Raw genomic sequence first — 15,363 nt, 5'->3', positions numbered from 1 at the left:
GGCATCTCATGCAAGCCGTGTCCTTTGACCTCCACCCACACATAACCATAATAAATAAATGTTTTTAAGTGGACAAAGAAGATAGAATAAGTAATAATGTGAAAAATATGTTCAGTAACTTCAAAATAAGAACATAAAACAAAAAAAGGAGATGCCATGGTGCATCTATTAAAAGGTGTAAAATTGAAAAAGCTGACAAGAGCAAAAGTTGACAAGAACGGAGAGCAAAGGGAACTCCAATTACAGGACAACAGACAAATGGCTGCACCAGAAATCACGAGGCAGTTTCTTACTATATGACCCAGAGGCCCAATTTGAACTCAGATTTTGTCACACAAAACCTCCATCCAAATGTTTTGTTTTTTAGACAAAGTCTTGCTATGTAGCTCAGGCTAGCCTCAAATTCACTGTTTACTATGTAGTCAAAGCTGGCTCTGATGCCTGTTCTTCCTGTCTGTACTTTCCAATTGCTGGCATTACAGGGGTGTGCCACCATCCCTGACTAGTTTTAGGTTTTTTGTTTTGTTTTGTTTTGTTTTTTAAATACAAAATCACTCTCTGACCTCCACTGGGATTAAAGATATGCTCCACCACAATCAGCTCTAAAATGGCTTTATTTTTAATTGCAAACACTAGGAAGAACCCAACAAGCGGCTGTGTAAATAAACTCTAGTTCTTCCTAAAGTGCAATGCTGCTCACTAGTAAAAAGAATGGAGTGCTTACTTAAGGAAACAAATACAAGTGAAAAATACAAAAGGAAAATGGAAACACAGACCATCACATACTGCAGTAGCCCAAATTCATGACCTGGAGAAAGCAAGGTGCCAGACACAGCAGCACGGCCAGTGTCTGACCAAGTGGGCGTGATGGGAAGGCTCGTGATGAAGCACACAGGAGAGTAACCTATATGTAATGCTGAATTTTGTCTTTCCTCCTAAAGTAAGAAAATCCTAAAACTTCATCGGTGAGTAACGAAGTGATAAGGTACTAGATCATACTTAAATCATACTGAAAATTTTTCGATAAAAAACAGGAATAGGAGGACACACCTGTAATCCCAGTACTGGGAGGTAGAGGCAGGAGGGTCTGGAGTTCAAGGCCAAGTTCATCTACAGAGAGTTTGAGGCCAGCTCAGTCTACCAGAGACTCTGCCTCCTGCTCCCCAGACCAAAAATGCTTCTCAGTTCAGTCTGTCTTCAATTCTGCATGCTTAGTTTTAAAATATCACAAACATCCTGGCACGGTAGGGCATGCTTCATCCAAATACCCAGGAGGAAGGAGCTGAGTTCAAGGCAAGCCTGGTCAACAGAAGAGTCAGGGCTACACAGAGAAAAGATAGATAGATAGATAGATAGATAGATAGATAGATAGATAGATAGATAGAGAGACAGACAGACAGACAGACAGACAAAATTGTAAAGGCTAGCTCTTACTCCTCTCTTGCTCTCTCTTGTTCTTCCTCTTCTTGTGCCCTCTTTGTCCCTGTCCCTTCTCTCTCCAACCCCCTCTTTCCTCCCACGTGCCCATGGCCAGCCCTTCTTCTCTTCCTCTGCTCTTCTTCTCTCATTAAACCTCTCCGTGTGAAAAAAGAACTGTAAAGGCTAGGATAGCTCAGTGGTTTAGAATACCTGTTACTTTTGCAGAGAACCCAAGTTCAATTCCCAGCACCCACATGGAACCCAGAACTATCTTAAACTCCAGTTCATGGGAATCCAATGTCCCTTCTAACCTCTGCAGACACCAGGCACACATGTGCTTCACACATGCACGCATGCACGTGCACACACGCCAATTATTGACACATGCCAAACATAGCACCACTTGCCTTTGATCTCAGCACTCCCAAGGCAAAGGCAAGTGGATCTCTGAGTTTGAGGCCAGCCTGGTCTACATAACAATTAACAGTTGAACCAGGGCTGCACTGTGAAACCCTGCCTCAAAAACAAAAAACAAATTCAGACACATGAAATTTTCTAAATCTTTCACAATTAAATTATAGACTGACTACTAAAATGAGTATAATTTACGTTCTCAAGTGATTAAGCCTGTAGCTTTTATACAACAGAAAAAGACTAAGAAATGGATATTAAAACTAAAACCTACAAATTAAAAACAGCAATAAAATACAGAAAATAAAATATGGTAGAAAAATATTACTAAAAATTAGGCATTAGTCTAACGTCAAAGGCTATATATAGAATTAAAGACAGTACACGGAAACTTTTGTTTGTATGACTGGTAGGTTTTCTGTTTTTGAGATAGAATTTTCATTGTGTAGCACAGGTCTGAAGTGGTATGGAACTCTAAATGTAGCCCAGGCTGGCCTCAAACTCATGGCAATCTTCCCAGTTAGTCTCTCAAGCACTTGTATAGCAGGTAGGAGCACCATGCCTGGCTTTGGTGCTGCAATACTTAAAGCAACATATTCATGTATGTTAGGAAAACAGAAGTATCGAGAGAGCACACTGAAAGTCCACATGGAAGCCAGGAGGTGTGTTGCATGCCTTGAATTCAAGGGAGGCAGAGGCAGGTGAAGCTCTGTGAGTTGAAGGCTAGCCCTGTCTACAGAGCTAGTTCTAGGACATCCAGGGATACACAGAGAAACCCTGTCTCAAAAAAATACCAAAAACCTAAAATAAAATACATAAACAATATAATCTATGATATTATTACATCCCCAAGTATCACCTTAAGGCATAATAAACTCAGCATAATCATTATACAGGCACGTTTGGTAGCTTTTGGCTGATTCTACATCAATCTGGTCAGATCACTGTTTTTGTACTTTGCAGTTGATTGACAACAAGCTCATGCTGGGAACAGCAGTGTCCACTCTGTTTTTCCTTGTTCTGCAAGTATGCCTGCACTGTGACTTCACCAAAATCCACTCTGCGATTTCTCTGCAGGAATTCTGTTAAGCCAGTCATCTATTTAGCAAGGTTCATTTCCTTCAAATCTGAAAGCCCACTGAGCCTGACAGAAATAGGCTTTGGTATCTCTAAACAGGGTGACCAGACAAGAAGGAGAATCATCTACGTAGGCTGAGGTATTGCCACCATCAGCTCCCATCCCCTAGCATATGCCACCGAGTCCTGTCATCAGATATCAGATGAAGTGTCAATGGATGGGCTACTTATTAATAAAACATGACTGCCTGATTTGCTTGTTACCCCGTCTACAGCACCTTTTCCCATGCCTGTCACTTCTCAATTTTGGAAGAAGTGACAGCTCTTAAAACAGCCTGGTGTGTGGCTTTGCCTGGAATCCCAGCACTCAGGGGGCTGAAACGAAAGGATGCTGAGTTCAAGGTCAGCCTGGCAATACAGCAAGATCCACCCTGCCTCAAAAAACAAAACAAACAAACAAAGGAAACCTAGAATGAGAAGTCGGGCCTGTACTAAATAGGCCTTAGGAGCAAGTCAGACTGTGGGTGTTATAACTAGCTGGGGAGACGAAGACCTGAGATTATGAAGCAATTACTTTAGGTAGCTAATGATGTGGTGTAAGCCCTCTCTCTCCATCCCACCGTGCGATGCATAAACAATACTGTTAGTCTATGATATCATTACATCACCATAACATCACCCTCTGCAAAGCAAACAGGAGTAAAAGAAAAAGTAAAGAAATCCCCAAAACAGTGGTGCCCTCCATGAGGTGTGGGGGAGAAGGCAGCAAGAATCCTCCTGTCTGTTCTCCCCTAGAAAGACGCTGTGCCACAGAGCTGGTCTGCAGGCAGAAGTTGAGTACCTGCCACAGCACGAAGACTGGAGCAGGAGAGGCCACTCTGGGAATGTTTCCTGCACATCTGTGTACTGCAGTAAGTGTGAAAGGAGCCTTCCTTTCCTTTGAATTGGTGTGTCAGTTTCTTAACCTTTGCCCCTCTGTCACATCAGAGCACTCAGGTATAGGCTAGGAGCTGGCTCAGCACTGGCCTTACAGGTACCAATATCTGAATTCATGACTCGTGTTTTTAAAAACATCCTGGGGGCTGGATGGGAAAAGCTCATTGGTGTAAAGCACTGGTCACACAGCGTGAGGACTGGGATTTGGATTCCCGGCACCCACGTTATTTTGAAATGGCCCTTGCAGCCCACACTCATGAGATGGGGCTCCCTAGAGCAAGCTGACTGGCTAGGTTAGCTAAATCAGCAAACTCTGGAGTCAGGTGAGAGACCTGGCTACGGTAAGGCAGAGAAGAACTCAAGGAAGACAGCACACACCAGTCAGTCTCTGGCTTACACACGCTTACACACACACACACACACACACACACACACACACACACACACACACGAGCAAAGAGATAAGTAAATTAATAAACCAGGTTTAGTGACAAGCTGTTATAATCTCAGGCCTGAGGAGGCAGAGACAGGGAGTTCTGTAGTGCTCTCAGGTCGGCCAGACAAGCCAAATCTGCCAGCTGAAGTCAGTAGGAGAAGCTAGTTCAAAGACCAAGGTGAATGGTGCCCTAGGAACAATATCGCAGGTTGTCCTCTTGCCTCCACATGCACTAGCAGAGACACAGGTATGCACAAAGCACTCCGGAAAAGCCATGTGCAAACACACGGTCTCCTGCAAAATCAGTCAGACTTCTCCTGCAAAATCAGTCAGACTTCCTTCTAAGCTCAGACTGTGACTAATACAGTCAAATCCACCTTTAATAAGAAAACCTAACTCCCTCGCTCATTTCAGGAAAATTCTCAAATACCCTTCCTCTAATTCTTATTCTTTTCTCTTTCAGGTTCAAAGGGGTGCCAGGGAAAATAAATGTAAAACCCTAGATAGCTTCTCGTAACAAATCTGAAAGCACTCTCTGGGTTCCAATAAAAAAAAAAAAAAAACATTCAGTAGCACACTCTACAACCACACAGAGTTCGGGAGAGCTGAACTTAACCTTAACGGGGCTATGCTAACTAGCAAACGAATCGTGCGAAATGTCTAGCACGATGCTTGGCCCAACCTGTGAGCCTAACAAATGTCAGTTACCAGGCACTCTGACCATAGTGACACTCAGCTACAAACCTGATTATCACAGTTTTAATTTATAGACAGTAGTGCACATAAATTCAAGGGGCTGGAAATGCAGCTCTACTGCAGTATGCTTGAACCAGCATGCAGGAAATGCTTGCAATGTTTACTAGCCCTGAGTTCCAACAGCAACACTGCAAAAACCACGCTTAGTGGTTCAATCTATAATCCCAGCAATCAGGAGGCGGAGGCAGGAGGATCGGAAGTTCAAGGCTATCCCCAGCTTACGCAGTGAGTATGCAGCCAAACATGGAACTCTTGTCTCAGAAAATATAAAAGAAACTTGACATAACTGACCAGGGTACCGAACATCTGTAATGCCAGCATTTGGATGGCTGAGGCGGCAGAACTGCTGTGAGTTGAGGCCAGCCTGGCTTACGTAGTGAGTTCTAGGCCGGCCAGTGCTTACGAACTGAGACTCTGTTCAAAGAAAAGAATTAAAGTGTAGACATGTATTTCAGTTAACTACCACCCACAGTGGTCCATCTTATTTCTCTTACTTTTAAATTTTTTATTTTTTATTTCTATGTATATGGCTACTTTGCCTACATGTATGTCTGCACCATTCACTTGCCCAGGGCTCACAGAGGCCAGAAGAGGGTGCCAGATGCCCTGATTCTGGGGTTACAGATGGTTACGAGCTACCATGAGTGTTGGGAATCAATTACAGGTTTTTGAGATGAGCAGCTAGTTCTCTTACCCACCGAACCATCTCTCCAGCCCCATTTCTACCTATTTCTACCCTATTTCTACCATACTAAAAGAAAAGAAAAGAAAAATCATTTCAACAAATGTCATAAGTACAACATTAATAAAATTCAATACTCAGTAAAAACACAAAGCAAAACAGAAGAAACATCCTTAAATTGATGAGATTGACCAAAAAGCTTCAGCAAGCATTACAGTGAACAGCATGTAAAGTGAATAAATTTTTTAAAAACTGAATTAAAAAGATTACAGCTACTAGCAAAATAATGTAAGTATTTCTACTCAGGAAAAAAAAATTTTAGTGCCCTTTTTCAACTCTAGTACATGAAGAGGCAACCATAAGAAGACAATGGCAAGACCGTCTGTTCAATTCAGACCTCTCTATTCAGCATAGGAGACACCTAGTTGAAACCCCTTTGCTTCAAATCAATGAAAAAAAAAATGTTAGTAGAAATCAAAAGACAAGGTTTAAGAAACAAGAAAACCTTCCAGTGTTCCATCAGGAGCACTACAAGAGACATGATTATGAGCAGGATAAAGCTACAGGCTGGCTGGATTCTGAGTCCAGAACTGGTACTGGGGAATCGCAGGGGAACACGATTCCAAGCAAAGGTGGGTGGAGAATACAAGGCAGCCAAGCCAGACTCAGCGCTGAGGAGCAGGGATGAGACTGGAGCTGAAAAGAAGCTTAAAATGCACTGTCACTCAATGCCTAGAATTCAGTTTAGTAATGGTATGGGCTGAGAAAAGGGGCTAGGTGCAAACACTCCTGGCCAGGAATCGAACCAGGACATACATTTGTAAGGACAGGAACCTTGACCCTCTACTACACCTGATTCTAGACTGAGACCCCTGCAGGACAGCTGAACACCTGAAATCCCACGTGTAATAGGCAAAAAGGTGAGTACCGAAACAAGAAACTAAAAGACACTCAAAGCAGAATGAATCTGTAAGGCAAAATTTCAAAATGCATGGAGAGAAACCATGCTAAGAGCCAGTCAGGACAGCAGTAACTGAGTATTTACTTAGTGAGTAAATTCATAGACAGCAAGACAAAACTGATTTCACATATACATTCAGGGCGCTTGGATATAAATGTTAAAATTTATTGCCAATGCAAAATGGTAATCACTTTAGAAGCCTGCTTGGCAGTTTCCTATACAGCCAAACATATATTTGATCTGTCATATACAGCCAAACATATATTTGATCTGGCATATACAGCCAAACATATATTTGATCTGGCATATTCTGATCTACTGTTGTACTCATAACTTATCCAAGTGGGTTAAAAAAAAAACTTGTATCTACAAAATAACATGCACACAGAAGATTGCAACAGTTCTATTCAGAATTACCAAGACTTTTCACTGGATGAGTGAATAAACAAACTGGTATTTCCACTGACTGGAATATTATTTGTTACTAAAAGGAAATAAGTCATCAGTCCATAAGCAGGTATAAATGCATATTACCAAGTAAAAGAAACCAGAAATATAATTCATAGCGTGACATAAAGACATATTTATTTTCAATTTTTTCCTTTATTACCCTTGTTTGTATGGGTGTATGTGTGTGGGTACCCTCATGCTATAGCAGATGGAGGTCAGAGGCCAACCACAGGAATCAGTTCTTTCCTTCAACACAAGGGTTTTGGGAATTGAACTGAGACCATCAGGATTAGCAACAGGTGCCTTTACCTGCCGAGTCATATCACCAGCTTGAGAATTTTTTTCTGAGCATACACAGCCACTTAGAAAAGAAGTTTTCATATATTTATGACAAACATTACATTTTTGTTTTTAAGAAAAGTCTCAGACTAGAAGGTGTATTTGATTTCCATTCACTGCCAATAATAAGAGAGGCTTAAATATACTAAGTACAGTGCGCAACATACATTAAGAAATCACACAGTAAAGACTACGCAGGTCTTGTGTTCCAACATGAAAAAAAAAAGTCTACAGAGCAACCTAGACAGAATGCTATAGTAAAATGCAAAGAGAGCTGGAAATGACTCAGTGGATAACGCACTTGCCACGCAAATATACGAATTGGAGTTCAAATCTCTAGAACCCGCATACAAGCCAGGCAGGTATAGCAGCCACCTACAATGCCAGCGCTCTAGAGACAGACAGGAGTCATCAGAACGAGCTGACTGGCTAGACTAGCCAAATTGGCCAGCTCCAGGTTCAGGAGGAGGCTGAACTTAATAAATAAGTAAGAGAGCAACTGAGAACCTCCAGTGTCAACTCTGGGCTTTCACAGGCATATACAATGTATGGTACATGGATACCATATGCAGACTCCCCCATACCACATACACATGCAAAAAAAGTAAAATGCATAGAAAAAGGCCTGGGAAGAAAACAACAAACTGGTAACCGGAGTAGAAAAAGGAGTAGGTATGTCAAGGGAGTTTTATTTGGAGCAATTTACAAGCAAATATGCATTCTGAACTGCTCAAACTACTGCAACTCCAGGAGCTGCCAGCACAGAGAGACTCCAGTGCAAAAGACACCCTAGAACAGCAGCGTACCTCCAGCACATCTAGAAACCACAGCTCTAATGCTTATGTAATTTTAAGTTAATAAAATAGAGGGAGGGGTTGTCCCCAAGACAGCAGGAGTTAACTTTCTCATGATACAAAAGTATATATTTTGATTGGGATAGGTTACAAAGTACACATGTCTTTTCTTTTTTTGTTTGTTTTCTTGGGGGAGGGACTTTTGTTACTTTGTTTTGCTTTTTTTGTTGTTGTTGAAACAGTGTCTTCCTATGTAACCCTAGCTGGACTTGAAGTGATCAGCTTGCCTCTGCCTCCTAAGGACTTCAATCTAAAGACATATGCCACCATGCCCACCAATATGTACCATTTTTTCAAAATACCCAACTCAATATGCAAAGTCTATCCATTTTATCCTATGTAAACTACACATGAAGAAGGCACAGTAGTGCACACCTGTAATCCCAGGACACATAGATAGGAGAATAGACATAAGTTCAAAGTCAGAATGACAGAGAGAGACCCTATCTTTAACCCAAACAAACAAAAAGTTTGTTTTAACCAGCCATGGTGCTTCACAGGAAGGACTAACAGAAGGATAGCCACAGTTCAAAGTCAACTTACAGCCTGGGCTACTGTATTTCGAGTACCAATATAGCTGGGGTTACTACTCAGCAAGACCCTGCTTCAAAAACCGGGGGTAGAGGGTTTATTTTCAAATAAATGTAAATTAAATATCTAAATAAAATATTAGAAGTGCCCGAAACAAGACACCCAAATTTGCAAAGCCACATAGGCACCCCAAAACAAAACCTAAGAGAGACTTAATGGTTGTACCCTGAAATGCAAATACTAATTAAAATGAACTAAATGAATATACTTCAAGGCTTCTATATATCCAATGACAAATTTGGATTAATATTGCTCTTATTTTTTATATAAGGAGACTAAGGGTCAGATATGTTAACATCTGAAGACATGAAATAAAGGGTAACTGGAAATCCTGCGCACTCTAATATTTTAACTATATTCTGTCTCCCGGGCAAAATTCAGTGAAGCTAAAGACCCTGCCAGCACCACCTTGCCTGCACAACCCCTTCAGAGGCAGTTCCACTTAAGTCTGATAAAAATCCTCAGAGAACACATAAAAGGTCAAGTTTTAATTTGGCAAGCAAAGTAATCCAACAGGCATTGCAAGCCAGGGAAAGGAAGCAGCAGTATGGGGCTGGAGAGTCCAAGCAAGGCAGAGGACAGAACTCCAGCCCTTACAGACCTGAAGAGACTTAAGCATTCTCTCACCTCAGAACCAAGATCCAAGAGGCAGGATAGAAATTATAAAGTGTTCTCTAGGCAAAAGCTCCCTCCAGTCCTCCTCAAACGACAGAGGAGGGGGGAAAAGGCCAATGAGAGAAGGACCGGAACCTGACTTCAAGCAGCCACCCAAAGAACAAGCTTCTGGTGCACAACATACAAGAACCGCGTGGATGAAGAAGTGGCCACAAGCCACCGGAGTCTGCCACCTAAGCCACTGGTTTAGCGTCTAAAACCCTGGGTTACCTGAGAAGGCAAAAAGAGAATCCTAGGACCAAAGGAAGCCAGCGAGCATCCCTAACTCTACAGAGACTGACACTACTTCATATCAAATGTATCAAACCCTGGTCCCTCCATCCACTCCTGCAGTGGGCATCCATTGTAGGGCTTTCGGGATCCAGGCCACATCCTGAGGACTGGGCAGAAAACAGGCGCGGAGCTTAATTCTAGTTGGGAAGGCAAGATTCTCCTTCCAAATTTCTTTCCCCTCTCTTTTAAATGTCAGTAAGACCCTTCAAATCTCTTCCCAATAGCTCCCACCAGCTTTCCTCAAGTATCTTACTTTCTCCACAAGCCAAGCAACTTACGGCCCAGTTTCCCAGGGCTGGGAAAATCCTAAAGAGACCTGAAGTGAACAGAACAAGAAACATAAAATAGAGCACTTTACATTTTGTGTGTATACTTTCACAGCCGGACTGTCAGCACTTCAACAGCAAATAAATGATGGTTGAGAGTGATAAAGTCGTGACCCGGGCGCTGACCGCGGTTCTCTCCTGCTCCGTAGCTAATCAATAAACGCTTGCAGAGAATGCTAGAAAGGTCTCCCTGATTCCCCAAGGCCTGGCACAGGAATTTAACAGTAAGCATTCGTCAGCTGCATCCTCGCTCTTCTCGGGACACTGTGCCCATCAGAGGTGACCTGAGTAGACAGGTTCGTCTACCGGGAGCCTCGGGAGACACTGAGAGGTGATCTGGAATGAATTCCCTCCCCTCTGCCAGGGCCTGCCTACCTCACCTGCCCTCTGCCAGGACCTGCCGCCTTCGCCCCCTTCAGCACCTAACGCTGAGCCTCCTCCCCGCAAGTCCGGCTCAGGCTGCATCAGCAGCGCGCGCAGCCGGGTTCTGCGCTCCGCGGCCCCCCGCGCGCCCGGGTGACCGGAGAGCCCTCTCCGGCCCGGCGTGCGGTCTCCCAAGGGTCGCCGTTCCAGGGCCGCGCGCTCCGCCACCCCGCAGCCCTCCTTTTCGCTCCTCCAGCCCCGGCGGACTCCCCACCTGGCTCGCTTCCCGGCCGAAGCTGAGGGGCCGTCGCGTGGCTCTCCGGCGGCCGCAGCCTCCTCCGACCCGGCCCCCTCGGCAGAGGCAGCTGAAGCAGCGGCAGCGACTGAGGCGGCGGCGCCCACTCAGGCCCCGGAGCCGCCCCCGCGGCGAACGTTCCTGGCGCCGGCTCGCGCCGCTTCCCCGCCCGGCACGCGCAGCGAGCCCGCCCCCGGCGCGAGGGCGCGAGGGCGAGGGCGAGGGCGGGTGCGCGCGGAGGGCGGGCGCGCGGAGGGGCGGGGCTTCCGCCGCCAGAGGGGGCGGGGAGGCGGCCGAGTGCCCTCCCGCGGGTTTGCGCGCCCCCTCCGGGCCTCTGCTGTGCGCTGGCCGCGGAGGCGGAGGTGGAGGCGGAGGTGCGCTTCCACTCCACAGGTAGCTGCCGGGCGGCTGGGTGCTGCGCCGACGTGACTGAACCGTAAGGAATGCGAAGAAATACCCGGTGAATCATTCACCCGCGCCTCGAGCGCCGGGTCCTCCCCCGAGTGACTTTCCACATTGCCTCAGCAGGCTCGTTTGAGCACTAACTCATGCGCCTGGTGCCCGGTGGACACGATCTGGGTCACGGCCCTGGTCCCCAAGAGCGCATAACTTAGGGAGAAGAGCAGCCTTGCGAAGGACCGAGTCCGGTCCTCTGCGCAAAGGCAAGCCACAGCCGGATGCGGTGAGAGGATGAGGAGGGACAGATTACTTTCCGCTTAGTCGTTCAGTAGTTCCTGAAAGTGGGAGTATTTGGACATTAAACAGCTTGGACAAGGGAGCAGGGGCGACAAAGCTTCATTTATTTATGTATCTATATTTATTACCAACTCATCTATCCTTTTTTAAAGCATTTATGTTTTATTTTATGTGTATGAGTGTTTGGGCTGCAATGTTTGCACCCCGTGAGTGCCCCCGGAGGCCAGAAGAGTGTTTTGGATCCCCTGGAACTGTGAAGTGTGGATGGATGCTGGGGAATCAAACGCAGGTCCTCGGATAACATAGCAAGTGCTCTTTGCTGAGCCATCTCTCCAGCCCCTCATATTGCCATTTTTTTATAGAATCCTTCTTTAGGGACATCGAAGTCTTCTTTTAACGTCTCAAAAATCAAAAAATTTCCCCTCAACATTAAGACAACAGCAATATCCCTTAGGTTTTTGGTGTATGTGAACGTGCATGTGTGAATGGAAGCAGCTCCAGGCCTTTGTGCTTTAGGGAAGCTTTTTGAAGCTTTCTGGCACCTTCTGGAAAAGCAGATCGTGCCACCTGCTTCGATCACACTGTCGGGCTGCCTCTAGAACACCCTTTTCCTCCTCTTCTCACAATCTATTTTTAAATTCCTATGGTGAAGGCAGTCAGTGCTGTGTTGATAACTTTTTTTTTCTGAGGGGGAGGGAATACATTACTTTTTACACAGGAATCGTGTGGCTGCTTTGCATGTCGGAGGAGACTCACTGGTTGCTGGGTGGTGACTGCTCCAACCATGTAAGGATATTCCGACTATGTCAAGAGACATTTAGTTTCTTACCATGTATCGAGCTCCTGCTATGGGGAAGGCACTGATGGGTAAAAACATTGACTCTGGCAATGAGGTAGACTGTGAAACTGAAGCTATAGGAACCCAGTACGGGGCCTCAAACACCTGTAATTCCTAGCACTCAGAAGGCTGAGGCAGAAGGATCACTCTGGGTGTGAGGCCATGCTGCAGGATGAGCCAGTGTCAAGGTAAATCAATAAACACCTTATTTCTTCTATCTCACTGCCTCACGTCTTATCTCAAGTTTGAAGTGGGCTCTTACAAACTTCTCTAGAGCTCACTAATTTACACTTGTGTTAACAGCCTTTTATCTCTTGAAGCACTTCACATCCTCACAACAACTTTCAAACATGTTCGCCCATTTTCCGCCTCATATTTCAAGATTATCAGTGTCTTTCCTGGTTGTTTCCTAGTCGTCTTTAGCATTCTACAGTCTATAGTTCTATAGTTTTCCTAGTCATCTATAGCGTTCACCTTACTTATCCTAGGGAGGAAGATTCGGCTCCAGCTACCACTCCCTCTGTGTTCTCCATCCTAAACGCCCTTGAAAAGTCCCCCCCACACACACCTCTTCGGCAGCCTGTCCAGCCATGGCTGTGACTCTTGACCACATCAATGACTGATTTCATCCCAACCGCCATCATCCATTTTGGAGTCCTCATATTACTGGACCCTTCTGTGGCATTTGCTAGCACAAGTCCCTCAGCTTTGTGGCATGCCTCCACTCTAAAGCCTGTTGTTCACGAATCTGACTCAGTTCACCCCCCATGCACACACGCTTACATGCACGCAAATTCCCCCTAACCCCTTGTATCCACTCTTTGTCCCCATCTTTTTCCATATCTCTGGCTCCTAAATGGATTTTAGCTTATAAAAGTGCAAGCAAAGATGTTTCATCTTGAAGCTTTTCCATGGGGTGAGCTTGTTGTGCTACACTGCCTTATGCTCCCCGAGGGTCACCCACCCAGGAACTCTGAATTCATGAATGGAACACACATACACGCGCATGCGTGCGCCAGTCAATTTTAAAATGCCTTGGCTGCCTCAAAGGCTGGGTATTTCTAAAACTTCCCCTGCTACCCCAAGCCCAATTGGAGAAGTGACCGCTTACCCAAAATCTCACATGGCTGGTTGGCTCTGTCTCCTCCAGCTCCTAGGCCCATTTGTACGGCCCCCTCCATGGCGATTCTGCATCTCTACCCCCCAGCATCCTAGCCTGCACAACTCGAAGGGTCCTACCCTGTCTCCCTTTGCTCAACCATTGGCCACTGGCATCTTTATCAATTGATCAAAAACAACTGGGGACAAGGACCTTCAGCGTTTGAAGATGCAGATTTCCTGGGGTTGGGGATTTAGCTCAGCGGTAGAGCGCTTGCCTAGCAAGCACAAGGCCCTGGGTTCGGTCCCCAGCTCCGAAAAAAAAAGAAAAAAAAGAAAAGAAAAAAGAAAAATGAAGATGCAGATTCCCAATTGTTGAAGACGCGGATTCCCAATTGAATCAAAGCATTAGAACCAATTTCCAACACTTTTCTTTGCAGAATACTTTATCATGAGACATGTTAACAATAATAGTTGGTACCAAACTTCTAAGAGGAATATACAAATCCAGGCAAGCCTGCTGCAGCATTTTGTAGAAATGCATGGAGAGGAAATACCAGCAAAGGATAAAAATAGATTATAAGGTTGGCAGAGTTGGGTACAGTCAGCCCTCTCTGGCTTGTAGGTGGCCATCACCACATGATGCTTTCCCTCCTGTCTGTCTGTGTCCTGATCTTATAGAGCCTACCACTAATTACCACATTTTAAGTTAATTAACCCTTTAAGGCCCTGTCTCCAAAGACAGATACTGGGTTACTGGGGAGTTAGGATTTCAACGTCTTAAATGTAAGAGCTAAAACTAAAAACTTCTTGGTGTATCTCCTTACCCTGGGTCTTGTAAAGCCCTCTTGGCTATAACACCCAATAACGTCCTCGTTTCATTCTCCATTGCTGATTTTTATCAGACCTAAAACAACTTAGAAAGGAAAGGGTTGATTTCCTCTGAGGAGACAGAGGGATTTCAGGGCAGAAGCTTGAAGCAGGAACCCGGAGGCAGGAACCGAAGTAGAGACCATGGAGGAACTCTGCTTGTTCCATAGCTTGCTCAGCCATATTTCTTAGGACCATCTGTCCAAGGATGTTAATTCCCACAGTAGGCTCAACCCTCCTACATCAATCATTAATCAAAAAAAATTTCTTTTCCTACAGACTTGCCTGCAGGTCAATCTGGAGGAAACATTACTCAGTTGAGGTTCCTCTTCCCAGATGATTTTAACTTGTGTCTAGTTGACAAAATAAATAAATAAATAAATAACCAGCACACTGGGCTACACCATACCTTCTCATCACATATTGCATACACGTATTGAAATACGAATGGTCATTTATAAATATGTACAGTTATTCCACTAATTGAAGATTTTGAAAATGTTTTTTTAGATTTATTTATTTCATTAGTATGAGTACACTGTCACTCTCTCTTCAGACACACCAGAAGAGGGCATCAGATCCCATGACAGATGGCTGTGAACCACCATGTGGTTGCTGGGATTTGAACTCAGGATCTCTGGAAGAGCAGTCAGTGCTCTTAACTGTTGAGTCATCTCTCCAGCCCGAAAGTGTTTTAAAGAGATAAGATTAGCTATCCTGATTTGTTCACCACCCACTGCATATGCATATGTCAGATTATCCCATGGCAGCCCATAAATATATAAAATTGAAATAATTATTTTGATATTGCAGATCTGTGTACAGCTACACATGTGTGTGGAGGCCAGAAGACAACCTCAGGAGCTGTCCATCTTGGTTTTGTTTAAGACAAGTTCCCTCACTGGCCTGGGGCTTCTTAAGTAGGCTAAGCTAGCCCAACAGCAGCCACCAGGATCCACCCATCTCCGTCTGGCTTTGTAGCACTGGAATGACAAGTGCTCCTCGCGCTCAGCTCTG

At 44.9% G+C, this 15,363-nt stretch overlaps 1 protein-coding gene across 17 annotated transcripts in view; it reads right to left on the bottom strand.

Moving 5' to 3' along the window:
* Dtnb (dystrobrevin, beta) overlaps nt 1–10,963 on the bottom strand; it is a 196,986-nt gene extending 186,023 nt beyond the window's left edge. For 8 of the 17 annotated variants that reach the window (XR_010052106.1, XR_010052109.1, XR_010052107.1 and 5 more), the window contains exon 1: nt 10,824–10,954. The gene's annotated coding sequence lies outside the window, so the exon portion shown is untranslated. Of the gene's footprint in view, nt 1–10,218; nt 10,504–10,823 lie in introns of those variants that run through there. The other 9 variants (XR_010052110.1, XR_010052111.1, XR_010052112.1 and 6 more) reach the window with 3 other exon arrangements.
* Between the last annotated feature and the right edge of the window lie 4,400 nt (nt 10,964–15,363).

The sequence above is a fragment of the Rattus norvegicus genome, chromosome 6 (genome assembly GCF_036323735.1).
Source record: "Rattus norvegicus strain BN/NHsdMcwi chromosome 6, GRCr8, whole genome shotgun sequence".
Taxonomy (NCBI): domain Eukaryota; kingdom Metazoa; phylum Chordata; class Mammalia; order Rodentia; family Muridae; genus Rattus; species Rattus norvegicus.
The sequence above is the reverse complement of the archived record's forward strand: the minus strand, read 5'-3'. Positions and strand labels throughout refer to the sequence as shown.